Source organism: Urocampus carinirostris, chromosome 14, assembly GCF_059441175.1.
Source record: "Urocampus carinirostris isolate Australia breed hairy pipefish chromosome 14, RoL_Ucar_1.0, whole genome shotgun sequence".
In the NCBI taxonomy this organism is placed as follows: Eukaryota; Metazoa; Chordata; class Actinopteri; order Syngnathiformes; family Syngnathidae; genus Urocampus; species Urocampus carinirostris.
Window position 1 is genome coordinate 6,900,841 of NC_142362.1, and position 7,735 is coordinate 6,908,575.

At 37.8% G+C, this 7,735-nt stretch overlaps 1 long non-coding RNA gene across 2 annotated transcripts in view; it reads right to left on the reverse strand.

The window, feature by feature from the left end:
• LOC148352550 (uncharacterized) overlaps positions 1–7,735 on the reverse strand; it is a 41,208-nt gene that overhangs the window by 22,582 nt on the left and 10,891 nt on the right. The window lies entirely within an intron of this gene.

Below are 7,735 nucleotides of genomic sequence, written 5' to 3' on the forward strand. Positions count from 1 at the left end.
TCCAACGCTAAGGGTCGGATGAGCTATGTTCATGCTAACTCTGGTTTGATCCTAGGGGGCGCTGGACGATCTCGGGACAAGTTTGCGGTCCGTCCTCCGAGGCTTGTTTTAAGTTGCCTGCGACGGGTATTTGTACTCAGGCAGCTAAAGCAAGTCTGGGATGTCGGAGACAAGCGGCAGCATCGGCGGGATCGAGGTCTAAGGGGCCTCGTTCGAGTCCTGGGATTCGGACGGAGTCAAATTGGATGAAGAAAAATAAAAAGATGAAGACATCGGTTCATCCTCCCTTGAACGTGCATCGAAAAATGCTCGCCACTGTCTTATAGGAAAGGGGCGAAGATGACTAAAAATGAACTTAACTGAATGGGATTTTCCAGGCAAAGGCAAATTAAGGAAGTCACATCTTCACAAAAGACCTTTTGTCAAAGGACCGGTAAAGAAATCAACAGTGATTTCAATACTAGGAAAAAATGCCTGTACTATCATAGCCATGTTTGTCCGGCATCCAAACAGTGGGCTGTGGCCTTGGTCCTTGCTCACACCTGACAACACAGTGCCATCTAGTGGTCAAATATTACAAACAGTGGCTTTAAAGATCGGGCTGCATCTGGATGATTTTACCCGGCCTACCAATTATTTCCGAGTAGGTAAACAAAAAAAACAAGCCAGTCTCTGGGTAATCTCAATCTCATTAGCTACACCGCTTATCCTCATTAGGGTCGCGGGGGTGCTGGAGCCCATCCCAGCAATCATCGAGCAGTGGGCAGGGGACACCCTGAACTGGTTGCCAGCCAATCACAGGGCACACAGGGACTCGCTCATTCACACCTAGGGACAATTTGGACCGGCCGATTCACCTGGAATGCAAGTTTTTGGAATGTGGGAGGAAACCGGAGTGCCCGGAGGAACGCACGCAAGCACGGAGAGAACATACAAACTCCGCACAGGAAGTCTGGAGCTGGATTTGAACCCACGCAGGAGGTTCCCAAGACATGGACTGTGCCGCACATGCGCTAACCACTGCGCCGCCGTGCTGCTCTCTGGGTAATTTCTATCCAAAATGATGATTTTTGTTTTTTTTCGTCAATAAAAACCGAATGCACTCTCTCGTCACTTGAGGGCAGTGTTGAGTTTACATAACTGTTATAATAAACAAGTTAACGCACATTCAGTGCGAAATATGAAAAAAAAATTCCCATTGTGAATAAATATGTTGTGTTTAGAAAAGATCCTTTGTGAGCCATGGTTATAGTATATAGCAGGAGTTGGGAACCCATTTATGGCTCTTTTCATGTGTACGTTGGGCTCGGAAAAAATAGACCTTGTGTAATTAATTATATCAAGTCGAGTCATGTTTATTTGTTTGGCCCTTAATCACAAAGAGTCTCAAAAGGCTGCACAGACTACAGACTATTGCAAACCACAGGCTATTATGACAACATCCCCTGATCTAAAACCTACATGAGAGCAAGGAAAAACTTTAAAACCCCAACATGAGGAAAATGAAGTCAAGTCATGTTTATTTGTTTGGCCCTTAATCACAAAGAGTCTCAAAGGGCTGCACAGACCACAGATTATTGCAAACCACAGGCTATCATGACACCATCCCCTGATCTGAAACTACATGAGGGCAAGGAAAAACTCAAAAACCCCAACATGAGGAAAATGAAGTCGAGTCATGTTTATTTGTGACACCCTTAATGACAAAGAGTCTCAAAGGGCTGCACAGATCAAAGACTATTGTAAACTACAGACTATTATGACACCATCCCCTGATCTAAAACCTACATGAGGGCAAGGAAAAACTCAAAAAGCTCAACATGAGGAAAATGGAGAAACAAGATAGAAATTAAGTTTTTCATATACTTATAATTCATTAGGTAGTATGGTATATTTAATAACTCATTTTGTTAAAAGAAGCTTTTAAAGATAAATGATAAAATTAAAATAATAAGGTCAAAGTCTTGCACATAATCTCGCTGATTTCAATAATTATTTTCTTATTTTACAGACAAGATTTCTACTAGTAAAACAGTTTTTGATCACTTTAAAAATGACTTTGTTATTTTGTGGTTTCAATAAAGTCCAGTAGTTCAATAAAGTCCAAATACACCATGCCTGGAGATAAAAATGATAACATCTTGGACACCACCCAGAAATCGAGAAGGAACCCTTCAAAAGACAAAATGGATATGGAGTGTCTCAACAGTGAGTTTGTAAGCTCTCAGAATTACACAAGCCCAAAAATATGAAGGTTTTACCGCTTCCAGGAGTTGGTGAACACATATTCTTCGATTTCTATTATTATGTGACTATTCTAATGTAGTTTTAGGTGACCGGCTTCAATGAGAGACGGTATTTTGTAACTAAATAGTAATTTTCAGTGTATTAAATTGACATACATGCAAAGCTAACAGGTTCTGTCCAGTAGGACATAATTCTGACTACAGTTTAAAGGGTGTCACACTAAATAATCCTTTATATTTAAGCTCATTAAACAAATTTGGTTCATTGTTTGGACACTTGATGATGAAAAACCGTAAAACAAACTTTTTACCCAAAAGCTCTAGCAAAGCACCCAGAGCAATTGAAACCACAAGACATAGGAAAAGTACTGGTATGTTGAAACAAAAGACCACCCCCAAGGAACAGTACCAACACCTTAAAAAAATAAAATAAAATAAACAAAGACAGGAAGACTTAAAGACGGCCAAAAGGAACATCGACTGATTAAAAAATACACACCTTGAGCAAATATGTTTAAGCCTACTTTACAAAAAACTAACTATCCCAAAATTGTTCATTTTCTTTGTTGTATTACCCCAAAAAATTTTTGCTTTAACCCTGCCAAAATTAGATGATAACCCATATATTCTAAAAAAATGTTGTCATTAAATAAAACTGAAAGTTGGGTTATCTTATATAAAACTAACTTCCCCAAAAGTAGTTTATCTTATTTTAGCAAAAGAAAATGGGTCAAAAAGGTTCCCGGCCCCTGGTATATAAGGTGGTTTACTTATGCACGCTGAATGATGAAGCAAAGCTAAAAATTTGGATTTGACAATATTGTCGTGACCAGAACGGAAACAGGACCCACTCGCGTAACGTTTCTCACAGTTTTATTGGGAAGAAGGGAAAGGATAGCACACACGATCCGGTGATCGCTGGTCGCAGAGAGCAGGGTGCTCAGACGCTGAAGTGGAATTTCTGTGGCGAGCGATGGCAGTGTCGGGAACGGAAAAAAAAAGGTCAGTAGCCGGGATAGAAGAGTAAAAACGTGGTCGGCATCGGAAACAAGTCGAAAGCCAGGAGACGAGAGTAGACGTGTTTGAGATCAAAACAGGTCGTAATTCAGGACGGGAGAGCAGACGTGGTCTAGCTCAAAACAGATCGTAACGGGAGACTAACCGGAACAAAAAACAGGACAGGCGAAAAAAGGGCTTGCCGTGTAAAAACGAGATTCACAGACGGACTGACAAAAGAGGACTGACAGGACCGAGTTTAAATACTGACAGGGAGCCAATCCGTCAACAAGCTTCAGCTGGCGCCACACGGGCGGGGCCAATTGGGCGCCATGGCAACAGTGACAAATATTTTGATGATCGGGGCAACCTGTTGTAAGTGTGAAGCACATTGTAAAGCCCTTCGGGAGGTCTTCAGTGACTTGCAAGCGCTATATAAATGCAGACCACTACCATTTTGAGCCAAACTGAGTTGGACATCTATACCTTCAAGCCCCAGTGTTTAATATTCGACCACTAGATGGCACTGTAGTGTCTAATGCGAACGGAAACCAAATGAGCACAGTGTAGCAACAAGATGGTAGACAAACATGGCAGTGACTACTAGGAATGGATTCCACTATGTAAAATAAAAACACATTTCTTGACCTAAGATTAAAAAAAAAACATGAAGATTGATATTAAAGTTTATGTTTTTTTTACTCAATTAATTTTTTTCTACCACTAGGTGGCACTCAATATTACAGACTGTCCCTTTGCCGGAAAATCCCATCCCAGTTCATTTTCATTTTAGTCAGCCACGCCCCTTTCCTATAAGACAGTGGTGAGACATTTTTCGATGCTTGGAGGCGGGTGGATTGTTAAGGGCCCCCAAGGTTCTACGTTTTTTTTGTGTGGATTAGGGAAAACAAATCTTTTTGAAATATTTTTGCCGGATTAAAAAGAAAAATGGAGAAAGTCAAATATAAAAAGTTGGTTTTATGGAAAAAAAAAGAGGATTTTATTTTGAAAACTTAACACTAATAAGACCATTTGTAGGTGATTAGTTTGAATTTTGATTGTAATGGGGAAACTGGTTGCTGGAAATGTAAAAAAAATGTATATATTTATTTAAGAAAAAAATAAAAGAATTTATTTAATCCTATAAAATAGCAATGGTTTTCCTATTATGGTAAAATGTCTTCTGGGTGAAATTTCAGGCTAAAATTAATCAAGAAAATCCTGAAAAGTGTTTTTTGTTTTTCTTTTATTTCATTTCTTTCTCTTTTTCATACTGTTTCTTTTCCTCCCTTCATTCCCACTCCCGTTTCCCCTCCGTTTATTTTTCTTTTAATCTATTTTTCTCCCTTTCCTCCTTTCTTTATATCCCCCCTTTCCTTTGCATTTTCTTTCTCCCTCTTTCTTTCTCCTTCCTTCTCTTCTTCTTTCTCCCTCCCACTTTTTTTCTGCATCTTGTTTCTCTTTCCCATTTCTTTCTTTTTGTTCTCTCTTTCCTCATTTTCTTATTCACTATCTTTCCCTCTATTTTCCTTTCTTTTTTCTCTTTTCCCCCTCTCTATCTTCTCTTGCTCCTTTTCTCTCTCTCTACATTTTTTCTTAATTTCAAACTAATTAACTTTCATTCTTTCTCTCTTTCCTTCTCTTCTATATTGAAATCCTTATCCTTATCTTATTTCTTCATTAATCTTTTTCATACTTCCTTTCTTTTCCTCCCTTTATTCACACTCCCTTTGTTCCTGTTTCTTTAATCTTTCTCTCTTTGCTCCTTTATTTATATCCCCCCTTTCCTTTGCCTTTTCTTTCTTCCTCACACCTTTTTTTTCCTGCATCTTTGTTCTCCCTTTCCCTCTATTTTTCTTTTTTCTCTTTTCCCCCTCTCTATCTTCTCTCGCTCCTTTTCTCTCTTTGTTTCTTGATTTCACACTAACTTTCATTCTTTCTCTCCTTCCTCTTCTTTCATTTGGAAATCCTTATCCTTTTTCTTTCTTCCTTTATCTTTTTCATACTTTCTTTTCCTCCCTTCATTCACACTCCCTTTGTCCCTGTTTATTTAATCTTTCTCTCTTTCCTTCTTTCTTTATATCCCCTTCCCTTTGCCTTTTCTTTCTTCCTCGCGCTTTTTTTATTTTTCCTGGATCTTTCTTTTTGTTCTTCTCTCTTTCCTCATTTCCTTATTCACCCTCTTTTCTTCTATTGTTCTTTAATTATTTTTTCTCTTTCACCCCATTTTCTCTTTATTTTTCTTAATTTCACACTAACTTTCATTCTTTCTCACTTTCCTTTTATTTCATTTGGAAATCCTTATCCTTTTTCTTTCTTCATTTATCTTTTTCATACTTCCTTTCTTTTCCTCCTTCATTCACACTCCCTTTGTTCCTGTTTCTTCAATCTTTCTCCCTTTCCTTCTTTCTTTATATCTCCCACTTCCCTTTGCATTTTCTTCCTTCCTCACACTCTTTTTTTCATTTTCCTGCATCTTTCTTTTTGTTCTCTCTTTCCTCATTTCCTTATGCACCCTCTTCCCCTCTATTTTTCTTTCTTTTTTCCCTTTCCCCCTCTTAATCTTCTCTCGCTCGTTTTCTCTTTATTTTTCTTAATTTCACACTTACAGTATTTTTTTTCTTTTTCATGCATCTTTCTTTTAGTTCTCTCTTCCCTCATTTCCTTATGCACCCTCTTTCCCTCTATTTTTCTTTCTTTTTTTTCCTTTCCCCTCTTTATCTTCTCTCGCTCATTTTCTCTTTATTTTTCTTAATTTCACACTTACTTTTTTTTCTTTTTCTTGCATCTTTCTTTTTGTCCTCTCTTTCCTTATTTCCTTATTCACTTTCTTTCCCTCTATTTTTCTTTCTTTTTTTTCTTTTCCCCCTCTTAATCTTCTCTCGCTCGTTTTCTCTTTATTTTTCTTAATTTCACACTTACAAACTTTATTTTTTTTATTTTTTCCTGCATCTTTCTTTTTGTTCTCTCTTTCCTCATTTCCTTATGCACCCTCTTTCCCTCTATGTTTCCTTCTTTTTTTTCTTTTCCCCCTCTTTATCTTCTATCACTCCTTTTCTCTTTATTTTTCTTAATTTCACACTTACAAACTTTCTTTTTTTTATTTTTTCCTGCATCTTTCTTTTTGTTCTCTCTTTCCTTATTTCCTTATTCACTCTCTTTCCCTCTGTTTCCTTCTTTTTTCTCTTTTCCCCCTCTTTATCTTCTATCACTCCTTTTCTCTTTATTTTTCTTAATTTCACACTTACAAACCTACTTTTTTTCATTTTTTCCTGCAGCTTTCTTTTTGTTCTCTCTTTCCTTATTTCCTTATTCACTCTCTTTCCCTCTATTTTTCTTTCTTTTTTTCTCTTTTCCCTCTTTATCTTCTCTCGCTCGTTTTCTCTTTATTTTTCTTAATTTCACACTTACAGACTTTTTTTCTTTTTCCTGCATCTTTCTTTTTGTTCTCTTTCTGCTGATTCACTCTCTTTCCCTCTATTTTTCTTTAATTATTTTCCCCCTCTTTATCTTCTTTCGCTCATTTTCTCTTTATTTTTCTTAATTTCACACTTAGACTTTTTTTCTTTTTCCTGCATCTTTCTTTTTTTCTCTCTTTCCTTATTTCCTTATGCACCCTCTTTCCCTCTATTTTTCTTTCTTTTTTTCCTTTCCCCTCTTTATCTTCTTTCGCTCATTTTCTCTTTATTTTTCTTAGTTTCACACTTAGACTTTTTTTCTTTTTCCTGCATCTTTCTTTTTGTTCTCTTTCTGCTGATTCACTCTCTTTCCCTCTATTTTTCTTTAATTATTTTCCCCCTCTTTATCTTCTTTCGCTCATTTTCTCTTTATTTTTCTTAATTTCACACTTACAGACTTTTTTTCTTTTTCCTGCATCTTTCTTTTTTTCTCTCTTTCCTTATTTCCTTATGCACCCTCTTTCCCTCTATTTTTCTTTCTTTTTTTCCTTTCCCCTCTTTATCTTCTTTCGCTCATTTTCTCTTTATTTTTCTTAGTTTCACACTTAGACTTTTTTTTCTTTTTCCTGCATTTTTCTTTTTGTTCCCTTTCTCCTGATTCACTCTCTTTCCCTCTATTTTTCTTTTAATTATTTTCCCCTTTTCTATCTTCTCTCGCTCCTTTTCTTAATTTCACTCTATCTTTCTTTCCCTCTCTCCTTCTCTTTTATTTCAAAATCCTCTCGCAGGTATCACTCGCACGTTTTGACCTCGCCCCTCCCGAGGGGGGGGGGGGGGGATGGCGGCAGGTAAACAAACGCTCCGCCCACCCCGCCCTGTTTGCCGAGCGCGACATAAGGCGCCAAATCTAACGAGACGTGAACCGGTTTCCATGTCAAACACTTCAATCCTCCATAGAAACTCGCCTCCGAACGCGGCGTTTATTAAACTGCGATGGCGGATTGATAAGGGCCCCCAATTTCGAGGTGCCCCCTCCTCTTATTTCTCTTTTACGGCGTGCGCCCGGGCGAAGCTGACAGAGGTAAATTGCTCTTT